This window comes from Sprattus sprattus, assembly GCF_963457725.1.
Source record: "Sprattus sprattus genome assembly, chromosome: 12".
In the NCBI taxonomy this organism is placed as follows: Eukaryota; Metazoa; Chordata; class Actinopteri; order Clupeiformes; family Clupeidae; genus Sprattus; species Sprattus sprattus.
In genome coordinates this window covers 22,577,909-22,592,405 of record NC_137910.1, presented here as the reverse complement: position 1 = coordinate 22,592,405, position 14,497 = coordinate 22,577,909, and the positions used below count along the sequence as shown (strand labels likewise).

The following is a 14,497-nucleotide window of genomic DNA, read 5'->3' as shown; positions in this document are numbered from 1 at the left end:
GAAACATCCTGCCTCTGTCTGCTGCGAGGATCTGAAGCCTTCCCAAGTCAAACAGTTTAATATCCGGTTGTCCAAACACTGAAGCTAAGCGAGAGGTCCTATGTGGCGTGTATTTACATAACCATGAAGAGCTCACACACAGGTCTGACTGGTCAGGGCCACGGGAGTCCAGAGCAGAAACCAGCACTATGTGCGCAGCTGCGGAGGTCAGAGACGAGATGTCACGCAGAACCCAGAAAGACTCAAAGAAGAGGAGCTCTGCCAGAGACACAGAGGGGACCGGTCGTCAGAGGCTTGGTCCAGCACACTGCCCCGGTCTCTGAGCGTAAGAGACAGAGAGAGGTCGAGCTTCTCTGAGGTCTGGATGCCATTACGCTCCTGTCATCTCCCTCCAGCGCGTGCCACGCAAAACACCCAGCCACTCACTCACTCACTCACTCACTCACTCACTCACTCACTCACTCACTCACTCACTCACTCACTCACTCACTCACTCACTCACTCACTCACTCACTCACTCACACTGATTTCCTGCGCTTACACAACACACACAGCCATTGCTGCCAGAACTCAGGCACCCCTCGCTAGTCCAAAAAAAATTCTCTCTTTTTTCTCCATCTCCAACACAGGACTGGCTTTAAGAGCCACATGGGCTCATCTGTGGAGAGAATACAGAAGACAGAAAGAGAGGAAGGAAAAGAAGGGATTACCACAGGACAGGACTGTAGAGGAGGGAGAGAGCAGAGGAGAGGAGAGGAAAGGAGGCCCAAACTGAAAGCTTGCACTTTACTGCCAGGCAGGTTTATGAATGACATCACTCAGTACTGTATGTGGCTGAGGGCAAAGTCATTACCGGCTAATGTTCTCAGGCAGCGGGCAGTGTGACAGCTGCAAGACGATGGACAGAGGAGATGACAGGGTGAAGACGGGACTAGGATAAAAGAAGGACACGTAAACAAGCCAGGGAAGATCCTATATCTGTCACCGCCCAACACACGCCCTTCCCAGAGCGTCTGTTCACGCCCTCACAGGACGAGCATAAAACCAAACATCAAAGCCGAGCCATCCCGCTATCGTTCACCATCTTCCCCTCATCATGGCTGTTTAGAATCGCCGAAACGGACAGCCCACAGGGAGCCAGCGGGCATTAGGGCTGCCTCTACCATCAGTAGACCGTGGTTTCCTGGACTGTGTCCACCGCGGTGGCACGCTCGGCATGCCATTAACACACACTTGTGGGAGCGAGGAGAGATGATGGCCAGGACTGGGTGGAGGCTTCAGCAAAACAAACCAGGCATTAAAACGGGCCCATCCGCTCATCCACTGGCTTTGGTCCTGCTCGTCAGGCTGGCCGAACAGCTGGGCATTTTTCATGCCAACTCTCAGAATTAGCAAGCGAGGGACACTTCATAGGAGGAGAGGATAAAGGATTTAAAGCCATTTGACTAGATTTGCGTGACAGACCAGTTCAAAAAGGGTTTGTATTAACTGTGTGATGTAGGACATTTATTCACATCCATGTCACATTTTAAAAGCGGCTACAGTTCACCTGTCACAAAGGCCGCTTCTTCCATTGTGATCAACAGTCTTAAACTTGAGCAGATGTTAAATCGGTCTTTACAGATCCAGATTTCAGTAAAAATACTCCACATATACTGGGCTCTGATAAGTTTCCCTAAGAACCGAAGATTTTACATGTTCCTCACAGATGGCATGTTCAGCCATCCAGACGCAAAGTGTCCACAAATAGCACAGATTTCATAGGGCTTTGGAAAACCACAAAAACACTTAAGAGGCTTCGTTCTGAGCCAGAGCGAAAAACAAGCAAACTCAATAAAAACACAAACACAAGGGGGTTGAAAATAAGGCATCACGGAGAGAAAAACATCTATTCGTGTCCAAACACTGAGGATAAACGCGCGGTGTAGGTGTTGTTTCATAGGAACTCAGGTCATGAGGATTCCCACCAAGCGCCCTTATAAAAGAGCCAACTACAATATAAACAAGAGATAAGTCCCATTAAGTCCTAACAATCCACCCCCAATCTGTGGAGAAACCCCAAACAAATGCAGCCGCTGGTGTGAGTGTGTGTGTGTGGGGCGGGGGGAGTCACCACTTAAAATGACTTGAGATCAGCGCTTTTTGAATGACAGCACCAGATCCAACAGGAAGTTTACATAAGCCTGTGGATCTCAGTATACAACAGCAGATAGCATGAGGTCACAAAGGAAACCTGGCCAACGAAATTACACAGAAGGTCAATACTGAATGACCGCATTCAGCCCAGGCTGCAGCTAGCTCCAATCCTCCAAAGCTCACACTTTGCAGGGCACACATGTCCTAAATTCACCCCCCCACCCACACCCCCATTGCTAAGTAACCTGATCTGATTGAAGTTGTTAGCATTAATACAAACATACCCTCCGTGCTGTAAAAAAAAGAAAGACTACCAGCTTCTTTTGGGAATAAGTCAGCTAACCCAGAGTTTGAACTCGCACAGGAAGCCCACAGCATTAATAGATCGCTCGCGCCACATCTGTGAGGACATGATCTTATTTGATTCCATTTTCTCAGGTCTTTGAAGATCCTTTTAGAAATTAGCAAGGCAGAAGGTACAGCCCATTCCTATCTGGATTTAGAGCGGGTTGTATTTATTGGTTCACTGGGAAGAGCTGGGGGGAACAACTCGTGATTGATTAACCTACATGTTTGTGTGGGTATTAGCAAAGTGGGCATTAGTAAACATCAACGATTGCTAGCATCTCACCACCTCAGCTCTCTGCAATCAAAAATGCACAGGAGAAATGTCAACTTTCTCAGATAACCACCACGCACACCGAACTCTCCAAAAGGACCATCCTTGGCCACACCATCTTACTGCTCCCTTTTGCCCCAAAGACAGCAGACAGCTGTCAACTCAACTACAAAACTGACAGCATGCGAGCTACCATCACCCGCATTCAGTTAGTACAAGGTTGTTTGGGCAAATCCAAGGTGAGACAAATCCATCTGACAGAAGACATCATCAGTGTCCTGATGAAGCACAAAGCTGTGGCCTTGCAGACTGAAATGGCAGCCTATAAGAACATCTCGTTTCAGCTGGGCTGCATGCCAGTATACCTCCATCCATAAACAGTGTGAACCACAGACCGCATAGCAATGAGGGAAATTATGTTTGTTTTGCCAAATTGAGGGAGTGCCATTTGAACATTATTTAAATGAGCGATGACTTTATCAAAACCCAAAGCAGGTTAACAAGCCTACTGTCACAAGCCTCTTAAGTCACGAATGAGTGCATTTTCAAAAGGTACAACATTTTTTAAAGAAAAAAAAAAATGTTTTAGTCTTAATTGCTATAAATGCAATTATGTGATTTCACATCAAAGAAAATCGCCCAATTATATCGATTATTACATAAAACAAATGTGTGCATTGTATGTGAGCAGAATATATCACAAACATTAACAAGCACCATGAAACAGGAACATATATACTGTATATAAAAAAATACATAGTTCTTGAGGAATAGCTTCTCAGACAAATATTTCCCATTTGATATTTCATAAAGGGCTTTCTAGAGGACCTCAAACACACACAACACAGGGCAGGCTTTCACACTCGCATTCTGATGGGCTTGACTGACTCATATGCTCAAGGACATACACCCCAGGCCTTTCCTGTGACCCCAGTTTCTTCCCAGCATGCAGTGGGTTGTGTGTGTATTTATGGGAGAAGAATACCCCCGGGTAAAGCTCCTTAATACCCCCGGTGCACATCTTACTCTCTGACCAGGACTGGCCAAAAACACACAGCCACTGGGAACTTATAAATATAGCTCTGACAGACAGTCTACCACACTCACATGCATACATACACATTTGTAATCAAGGCTGTGGTCCACTGAAGCAGAACAGCTGCTATTGTTACAAATAATGAAATAGCCCATACTTGAGCCAACATTATGGTCAACGGATCATTTTAATTACAACTCTCTCATCATTACTAAGCCTCGAGAACAGAGTTCTGTGGACCCAGACACTTTTGAGGGTGCTGTTATTGAAGTTATCCAGGGGTTAAAAACACACAAACACACACACACACACACACACACACACACACACAGGGTCAAGGGATTAAACTCCTAACTCATACTTGCCTATGCCTCAGCACGAGCTGATGAGATACATTAAAAGCCGCAGACTCAGAGGAGGAACACAAAGCCATGTCAGCAGCACAGCCCTCTCTTTTCAGCAGAGACAAGCCCTGTGCACTACTTCAGATGCCACAGCTCGAAATAGTGCTAAGGGCGCATCATCAAACACCACCAAAACATATGACCGCTGATCTGATCCTGAAATATAATTTAAGACATAAATGCCATGTGTTAGATGGAGCCATAGCAGAGAGATGAGTTCACTCCAATTGCTTATGGGGATAAGGCATCAAGTGTACACATTCACAGTGTCATAAAGATAATGATTTGCAAATATTGGGCCTACGTCACCCACTCTTTGCTTCTGCGCAAATGGCCTTGGGATAAGTGTACGTACTCAACTAATGAACACATTTTATAAAGGGACCAAGCCTGTGGAAATGTAAAACTGAAGCCATTACAGATACAAGGATAGGAGGCATGCATCATCATTCTCCTTTGAAAATAACTAATTGCTCATTTCTGGCCTCAATCTCTTACTTTCAGTCACAACATTGTATTCACTTGGCATGCAGCACTCTCATGACGGACCTTCGAGAAGGCTGTGGATCAAGCCTGAGTGGGTTTGGAAAACAGATGCATTTGGCTTAGATTTGCCCTGGTTTCAAAGGCAGGTATCAGACACATTGTGGGAAGTGTAACAAAGCTTTCTTCTGCTCTTTAGGTCAACGGATCTTGAGTTGTAGTTGTGCTGGCTTGAGGTTTTCCTCAGGAGACAGATTTGGGGATTTCTGACACATTTGCACACATTTATTTTGTCATTCACCACCTCCTCCTCCACCTCCTCCGCATGAGTAAAACAATCTGAGTTCACCAACCATGGAGCATTCCAGCCATGCTAATGCAGTAGGAGGCAGACACGCCTTCAGCCATACGAAAATTGAATTATCACTAATCCCCAAAAAGGTCACAGTGGCGTTTTGAGTCTGTGTCAAGAAACTGTGGGACTGGTAATGAGAAACAGACACACAGACAAACCCATGCGTGGCCCACTGCAGAACATGTGAACATGAGAAAACTCTCACAACATAGAGTTTAAGAACCTTTAGCATTAACATATGAATGTTTCTATGGATCCACACTAGCACTCCCATACGCAGTATCTCAACAACTATAACGACACCAGTGAAAGACTAACAGGTCTCTCTGGAGAATATAAGTTCATGGACTTTGTGTCAAGCGAGGTTTGTGTGAGCAAAGGCCCAAACATACAAATTACTTAAGATGGAAGCCGTCCTGGCCTGCTGCAATACCCCCTAGAGTTACTTACTGCAAAGTCTCAAAGCCAGTTGTTTAGAATGCCGTCCCACTCAGCAAATGTAGGACCCGAGAGGCTGACGATAACTTTGATTTACTGAATCTCCAGTGGCGGACAGGCCGTTCATGAGGAGAGACAGAATTGATGCCGGACATTTTTAACATGCCTTTATTATCTCCAGAGAGGTGGGGCAGGTAAAAAAGAGAGAGATAGAAAGAGAGAGAATGTTAGAGAGAGAAGGTGAATGTTAGACCCCTCTTCATTTCTTATTTTGAGGGATTAAAATAAGTAAGGTAGAGGGAACTACACTAAACTGATGAAAAGATCTCCATGTGTTGTCATGATGGACCACAGGCTGATAGTCAAGAGTCGAAACAGAGTCAAATGAAGTTGAAACGATGCTGGATATCTTCAGCTGAACACTATGCACTATAATTAGCTCCACTCAGTCATGAGGCAGGAGCAACCGCCTCTGTCGCACTGTTCCACTTACTATCTCCTGGCAAACTCCCAAAGCTTCCCACGCCCGCCTCGCACCCCACCCCCTCGCCTTCCCACCCAAACGGGACTCAAACACTCACCATTTCCTGGATGTAATGAATTTCCCACTATGAAATGCAACTCTGGTCTGCAGACCCAGTCAGCCATGGATGAAGGCACCAAGTGCATCCAGTGGACAGGGTGCAATATCAACAATTGTTAAAGCCAAGCTTGGGGGTATAGAGTGCATAACAGCCAGCTTCCACCATAGCGCCAGACTAGACCACCTAGCCAATCCCCACTGTAATGGGATGCCCTCGGTTCCAAATGCATACAAAATGGCTTAGCCCTTGCTGACTGGAGCATGATTGATCACCACTGCACCAGAGGCCCAGGCAGACAAATTAATCTGAATCAGAGTTATACATTCCCACTGTTCATCAGTTCCTCGATACAACTAAAAATCAGTTTAGACTTAATTAAACACATGAGTATATGTGCATTTGTGATGTGTAAATGAATTGCCTTGCTCAACGATATCCCTGTGGTATGAATTTGAGGTGGAATTCAGAATTCAAGGTGAACACATGTTGAAGTTGTGTCAAAGTTTCACTTAAAAACCAAAACGTGAGCAGTCTCCTCAGTGCCAGGTGAGGAGGGAAGGGAGGACACTGGAAACAAGTTCTTTCTCTCGCCTGGCCTCATTCCTGAAAATAGACATCACCTGCCACACTAGGCCGATGCAGCACTGCAAGCTCTCCTACGGAGCTCTGCAACTGCGACACAACCCAGCACAACACGCACTGCATCCAGATCACAGGCTTCTGGTGTGGGAGACTACAGGAATCTCTTGGGAAACAATTAGTACTGCGCACACACACACACACACACACTCACTCACTCACTCACACACACTCTCTCTCTCTCTCTCTCTCTCTCTCTCTCTCTCTGGGCTAATTGCTTTGTCGGCAGAAGTGCTGGCCCTCTACCCGGTCAGTGCACAACAATAAGGCCTGGCCATTCACATAAACACCAAAGAGACCCGGGGAAAGAGGCCATCCCTGATCAGTGAGGATGACAGTGGACAAAACAAGGAACTCAGCTGAACTGCAGAACAGGGAAAATCAGAAACCATACTCTAAATCATGTAGCACATCTGTTGACTAGTAAGCACCAGTGCATTCCAACAGCAAAACAGGGGATGAACCTGAAGTTGACCTCTGACAAGCAGTAAGGAAACAATCTTTATTTCTTCAGATTACTGTGGTGAAGAGTCGTCATTTGATTACATAACAATTCAATTGGCAATTACAATTACGTAGGCAATCACACATCTTAAATTACTGAGATATTACGGCGGAGAGATGATGAACCACTTTTAAAACAATGATCATGACTGATGTGATGAGAAACCAGCCTACATGGGCGAAGAACTACGCAGTTTCAAGTTCCGCCATAGTTTCAATCTAATTTGCTATGTACGACGTTCCTTCCCATGCTCCTCTGAAGTGTAACGATGTTAAGTGTGAGCTCCGTCTTGAAATAGCGCGGCTTGTGACAGAATGTCGAAGAGCTGAAAGCTGAAAACTCTGAATTGCAGTGGAGATGCAACGGTTCTTTTTCTCCTTTGGGACACAACTGATTCTCGAAAGAAGTCCCTCGTCTGGAAGACTTTACATTTCTCTGGTTCTAGACGTGACAAAGTAACACTTAACATCTATTTGTGAACAGTTTTTTTTTTTTGCCAAATGTAAAAATGTTGGTGCATGTTTCGTGTCTGCAGACTATATTTGACAGTGTCATTACGTGACTTTAAAGCCAACTCATGGGAATCGTCGAGTGCCCTGAGCCGCGTTACCACAGAGGCCATTAACGCCAAAGACAGTGCAGGTGCTTATTTGATTACATAATTAAGGTTACATGTATAGTCTGGAAAGGCTACAGCCGATCTTCCCTTTTCCCCCGAAGAAAACAGTTAGTTCGCACAAAACAAACACCTGCACGCCGGCTTTATAAAATCACGACCAAACTGGGTTCACCACTTGCCTAAATGTTACTTTAATACATAGACCACGCCTGAATCCCGGAGTGCTACACTGTACCGTTATCCCGTACCTGTGCTATAAACGTCCATGTTGCCATGGCGTATCAAGACTGAAGGGAAATATGCAAGATTCATCCTGGCTGTGGCTCAACACTGCAGATCAGGTCCAATCCAAGTCAACAGAAAAACAAACAACCAAAATGCGGATCGGATGGCCTATAGTTTAGGCTACGCGTAATAACACAATGTGACAATCGGTCAGGCTTAGGTGCCCATTCATTTTAGTTACCAAGCTTGAAAAACTACCGAAGATGCTATGAAGGCAGTTTTAGCTAGAACGTTAACATTATTGCTGCTGCTGTTGGGTCGTTCAGTCCATCTGCAGCTTTCACAGCACCTACAGCTTCTGGCTCATCCCATTCAAGCCTTAAACGTAAAGTGCTAAAATATTGTAATAGAACTTACCAGCGAAGGGACAGAGCAATCTTCACCGCAGAGACTGAAGGCTGAGGCTGGACGAGAACGCAATATCGCGCTGCAGAAATCCGCACCGTCTCTCTCTCTCCCTCCCTCTCTCTCTCCCGACCAACGGCAGCACTAGCAACTGCAGCCCAATTTTACAGAGGGGAGGAGAGTTCGCTTGATAACATATAGCAGTAACTTGGAGCAGGAAGACAAGCCTCTGCCTAAATGTCTAAACACTTGAATTATGTTTTGAATAAGGCAGAAAATTATATTTAAATGTTTGGAAATGATGGATCGCGTATCAGGTTGTGTGTTTACTAAGTGGTAAGTTATACTGGTACTTGTGCCGAGGGACGTTTCATTAATCAAACGAGATATGGGCCTATGAGGTTGAAATCGAATATGTGAGAAGAATACAGTCAGCATCTGTGTTGAAATGTTGAAGTCATTCATCATTCTATCCGGCAGTGGAGATACATAGCAAGATGCCGCTCAGTAACATAAACCTAGAATAGGCTACTCTGTAATTTTCAAAACAAGAAGTTCAGTATCATGCTATGTTTTCCAACCTTAAATCTACCATGGCTTAAAGGCTATGCACTATCCCTGTGCCATCTTGTATCATAAGAAATGAACCAACAGACAGTAGCCAATACTTTGTCTATTAATAAATCAGCAAGGATTTCATCATTCTCGTGGTATTTTCTTCGAAGTTACCTCAGCTATTCCTTTCATCCCATCCAAAAACTGCTTGAGTGATTTGCCAAAGGTTTGATTTACCACTGAAAGGAAAATCCCTTTAATATGTAGGTTCCTGCAGAGGTACAGCTGCTGGGACCTGAAAGCCTGCTGTGTTGGGCGAAACAACAAAGCAACAGCACTGGTATCAGCTGGAACCAGGTCTTATTGTTATCTCCACAGAGAAACAGGTTGGTGATGCGTTTGCTCCACGCACCCTGGATTCATACTGACAGGCATTATATCCACACAGATCAGACTCTCAAAGCAAAATTGCTTGGTACCCATTTTCAATGTTCACCTGATAGCCAGTACATTGTGAGTACTGTTTATAGGTAACAATGATGCAACAGTGAGGTATTGCATTTATTTAAGTAACCTTCTCTGATCTGATAGCAGTTTATTCAAATATGTACAGCTCATTGACTTGATACTCAGACTAAGTCAGTGTCTCACAAAAAGATACTTTCTTGGGTATAGTTTAAATTGATTTTACGAATGAAATCGAGATTCAGTAACATCTGTCACATGGCCTGCTTAAATTCTGTACCAGGGGACCTCACTTATTCAGAAATGTAGACTGTCACTGAGTAATGACACATACAAATACTGAGTAGACGAGACAGGCTTGAGGTAGGCCTACTGATGTTTGGCAAGGGAACCATGTCAGAATGTTAAAGACAGTGACTGTATGAATATTATCCAATACAACTTGAAACTACAGTTTTTTCACTGCATGGTCATGTTTGTTTTGGGATGAGAGCTTCTGGAAAAGGAGAGAGGTCAACTTGTTGCAGTAGACTTGTCCAAGTAGCTAAACGTCAGTTAGGAGGCATGGAGGCCTTTTTCTTCTGAAGAGCTGAAGGAGATCCAGAGAGAAGTAAGTGAATAATTCAGTCTTTACTAATGTAAAGGCTCCTCAGCATGATGACATTTGAACATAAAATAATATAGATATTGAATAATATAAATGTAAAGATACAATCAACATGCCAAATGTATTATCTGTTGGTCTATCAATCATAGGTTTGTCTTTAAAGAACATCATGACATTTTTCCCAAGGAAAGAATACATGCTGCTAGCTACTGCCAACAAAAAGCATCTTGTTTGAATTGAATCAATAAAAACAAAAACAAGGCTAATTGTTTGTCCCTGTACTCCTCTTGACATCACTAACATCCACCTACTACCACGAAACATGCTTACGAATCTGCTCTTTTGCCACTTGACAGTTTGAGTTCTTTCACAACTCTTTTGGTTGCTTGGCAACGGCCCTCTTTGAGAACATACTCCAGGTAAAAAGCTGTGGGTGGCAAGCCTGCCTCACTGTATGCAAATACATGTGCAAAGGTGACCGCAGAGAGTGCAGTTATAGATGATCACAGTGTGCATGTAGTGGAGGTTGGAATGAAAAATTGAATCTGATCATCAGAGGGCTGCTAACACAAGTGAAAAACATGTAGCTGAAATATATCAATATGCATCCTTATTCAGGCTTAGCGTGAAAAAGTAAAAGACAATTAACTCCATTGCTTTGACACTCCAAATGGTCTTTTTGAAATCTCTTTGACATAAGGTGTCTCCCTAAGAGTGGTTTGGATGCTTGCTTCTCCCCAATGGTGAGAGACAGAGACAGAAAGAGAGGGGACTTTCAGCGTCCCACTGGTCGTGTGAGACTTCGATCTCTCATGTGCGTGCACTGTAAAGCCCCTTTGTGCCGGGCAGTAGGACAGCCATGGCCAAATGAAAAAGGCATCTGTGGGCTTTGTTCTTCCCAGCCCCTTAGACAAAGTCTGAACAGTGTGGTTACCATGGACACTGGTAACAGTCCCTCTCACTGTTACCGTGGAACTTGGCGATGAGATGAGGAGGAGGAGGGAGGTTGAGGGGAAGTGATTCCATGCCTGATTTCAGACGCTCTGCATCTCTGACTGAATGGAGTAGGCGGGCCGAGTTCAGATGGGCTCTCTCTCTCACTCTCTTTCTCTCTCACACACTCTGATACATGCACTCATTTGATCTCTCCATCTCTGTCAATCCATCTCTTTTTCTATCTCTCTTTCTCGCACACACACACACAGATGTTCTCTCCATCCTTCAATCTGTCTCCTCCCAAGGCCTGGCTGTTATCCAGAGATCACTGGCAGTGGCAGGTGAATGCATTCACTGTGAGGTGTGGAGGCGGTGGCAGAGGCAGGGAATGCAGCCCTACATGTGCGGGTCATCTGGATGCCTTGGCTGGGAGTTGAAAGGCTCCGGCGCAGCAGGAGACGTGATGACCTGTCTTTTCAGTCAGCACAAATCATGCATTTACCATCAGCATCCTCATGTGCAGGGAGTCTTCTCTGACCAAGAGCAATTTGGAGTTATTGGGAGGTATTGGGAGATTTTCCATGAGGGGGCGGTGTGATTTTCTAAGTAGAATGAATTGTATTGGTATTAAGACATATGCATTCTGGCATGGCAAGCAGGGAGGACCTTTGACCTGTTCAAAAGAGTGGGCTTCTAACCATAAAATGGCTCACAAAAAGAAAAAAAGGAGGAGGGAAGAAAAGACAACACACCCACAGGATAACGTGTATCTTCCCTCTAAGGGAAGTTGATTGTTATTTTTCTGGCATCAGAAATGTGACAATGTCTTATCAGTACAGACCTTCTGGATCCTTCTCTGTGGCACTGCAGTCATCAACTGAACCATCAACATCAAAGCATAAACTTCGGAGAGTGAGTATCAGTTGTGGAGCAGAAATTGTCTCACGCAAGCAGACATTCCCAAACAAGCATGGCTGCATAGCCACTGAGGTTTTCCATCTGTAACCTAGACACCTCCGAAGAAATGTTACCCTTTCCATCCAGTGATGGATGTGTCTGAGTATGGGTGTGCTACACCTCCTTCCCCATCCCACAGTATAGCTTTTCACTTTTATCTGTGCTGTCTGGTCCAGCAGTTTAATGCATAGTCGTAGTAGGGCCACTGGTTCTAAAAAAAGTGGCTTCTCATTCGCCTGGTAACTCAGCCGATTGGTTTTAAAAAAACGTCAGAAAGACAATGGAAGTGGGCGCCAGTCAATGGGATTCGTGAAGGTTACATAACCGAGGCAGCGTTGGCATTTTCGCTTGGAGGATGGCTAGTCGTGTATGGCCTTTTCTTCACAGGGGATAAATATCCCGTGTGGAGTTTGGCTCTGGCCCCGGGGTCGGTGGGGCTCGTCCTGTGTGGTGGTGGGTGGAGTGGTCCGTACTGGGAGAGGGCTCCTGTTGGCATGGGAACTCAGCTCAGGCGTGAAGAGGACGGGAAGGACCTCCCTCCCCCTCTCATTCAGACACGAACATGCCATCAGCACCACCACACTCACACAGAGCTACACATGCATCGATATTAAAACTATCCAATGGGGTTTTTATTGAAACTTATGCAACAGATAATAGTCAAATGTATTTATTTCTGATTCGACAAGAGACATTCCATGAGTGGGGATATCCTACACCAACCCTGTGCTCGAATGCTTTTTATACATTTAACCATTAAATATTGTCACATCAACATTTAATTCAACTTGTATGCAGTGGGCAGTATTCGTTGCTTGGCAACACTTAATGCCCAACGCTAAACAATTTTTGGGAGCAGAGAATGAATAAAAGATTCAGCCTTACGGCCCAATCAGAACCATGGGGATATCCTTTATTGCTTAAATCTGTAATGGATTACAGGAGTTATGAAGTTTGATTTGCTTACCTCTCTGCTCACGATGAGGCTGATGGCAAACGTTAAAGTGGATAATGTGAGTGAACCGGAGGCAGTTCCGTTGTGTTGGTCAGAACTGTTCAGAGAACAGTTGAGGGTATTAACAGAGGTAACAAGCTGAGTGTATGTATGTGTGTGCGTGTGCGTGTGCGTGTGCGTTTGTATGTGTGCAGTCCACTATAAAGGTTAAGTGGTCGTCTGTGTGGTCCTGACAGTGACAGTAAACGTACCCATTCCCCCAGCCTCATTGTCAAGTGCAGGATATAGGATTAGCCTGTCAAGCAGCTCACTTTAAGTGTTCCTGTGATCCTCCTGGTCAAAGATCCCCTTTTCTCCCTCAACGCCCACACAGGCATAGCTCACATCAACATTATACAACAGTCAAGGACACACACAGAGTCCTAATTATGGGATAAGAGGCTACTCTTTGTACCTCTCCAGCCAGTGCAAACATGCTAAGCTTTCAAAATGACTTAAGAAGAAAAGGTAAAACCAACAAAATGGCTTCAAAGACAGACATACAAACAGGAGATCCATGACAGCCGCTGGCTTTCACAGAACCATCCACTTTAACTGGGCTGCAATGTGAAGTTTTTAAGTGAGATAAATGAGTGTCCCACAGACTAGTAACCTTCTTCAGACTCATGTGAGATGACCTGGTGCAACCTCAGCTGCCTGGCCGTCGTCATAGTCACCTCCCCAGGAAGTGTTCCTGACGCTTTCTCCATTCCCCCCTGCTGCAGTTGCCTCCGCTCCAGACCTTAAGCCCAGGCACTAATCACATCTCTCTGGCAGCTAAGAGGATTGTGCTCTGCCAACACGCAGATTTGCCCCACTGCCTGCTGGGAGGAGCTGCGAGGACTGAGGGTCACATGACCCCTGCTGCCCTGGGGAGCGACGGGCAGAGGTGCTGGTCGCAGCGGCTGCCCGGCATTCCCATACTGGGTAAGGGTGTGGGCTGAGGAAGTTCAGGGACAGTGCATGGGGTCAGAGCAGAGAGGTGCCAACACAGATGCCACACTAAGCCCGGGTACAACACTCTGGGACTTTAAGGGAAATACAGGATAAATATAATGAACACAGTGCCATTCAGAGGATGAGGATAATATGGGGGGTTGGGCGGAGGGATTATGATACATGTAATGCATTGTGCTGCAGTGTGCGATGGGTATTACAGCATCTTTACACATAGATGATTTCAGAGCCTTCCTCTCAGAGACAATGTCAAACGAGTCACTCTGCAGAACTAATCGCAGGGAACTCAAAACATTTGTTGATTTTTTTGTGTGCACAGGAAAAATGTGGCCATTTTCTACTCTTCCTGGTCGACTTCATGGAGTGTGGAATGGATACCATGGAAACTGTGGGCTGAAAGCTGGAGGGGTTCTGGACAAATCTGCCGTCCATCTTGTGTCTGTCTGCAACTGAGAGCCCACTGAGTTTACATCTGCTGCTTCGGAGGAGTCAAATGTATCCCTGCAGGACACAGAGCTCAATCAACAGTGTAACAATACAGAGGCATACAACTGGGCACAAACCACAACTCACAAACA

General features: G+C 45.2%; 1 protein-coding gene across 1 annotated transcript in view; it reads right to left on the bottom strand.

The window, feature by feature from the left end:
* The window catches only part of LOC308373581 (spectrin beta chain, non-erythrocytic 1-like), a 64,514-nt gene extending 55,958 nt beyond the window's left edge, over nucleotides 1-8,556 (bottom strand). The window contains exon 1 of the mRNA XM_080849152.1: nucleotides 8,461-8,556. The gene's annotated coding sequence lies outside the window, so the exon portion shown is untranslated. The remainder of the gene's footprint in view (nucleotides 1-8,460) is intronic.
* Nucleotides 8,557-14,497: the final 5,941 nt, after the last annotated feature.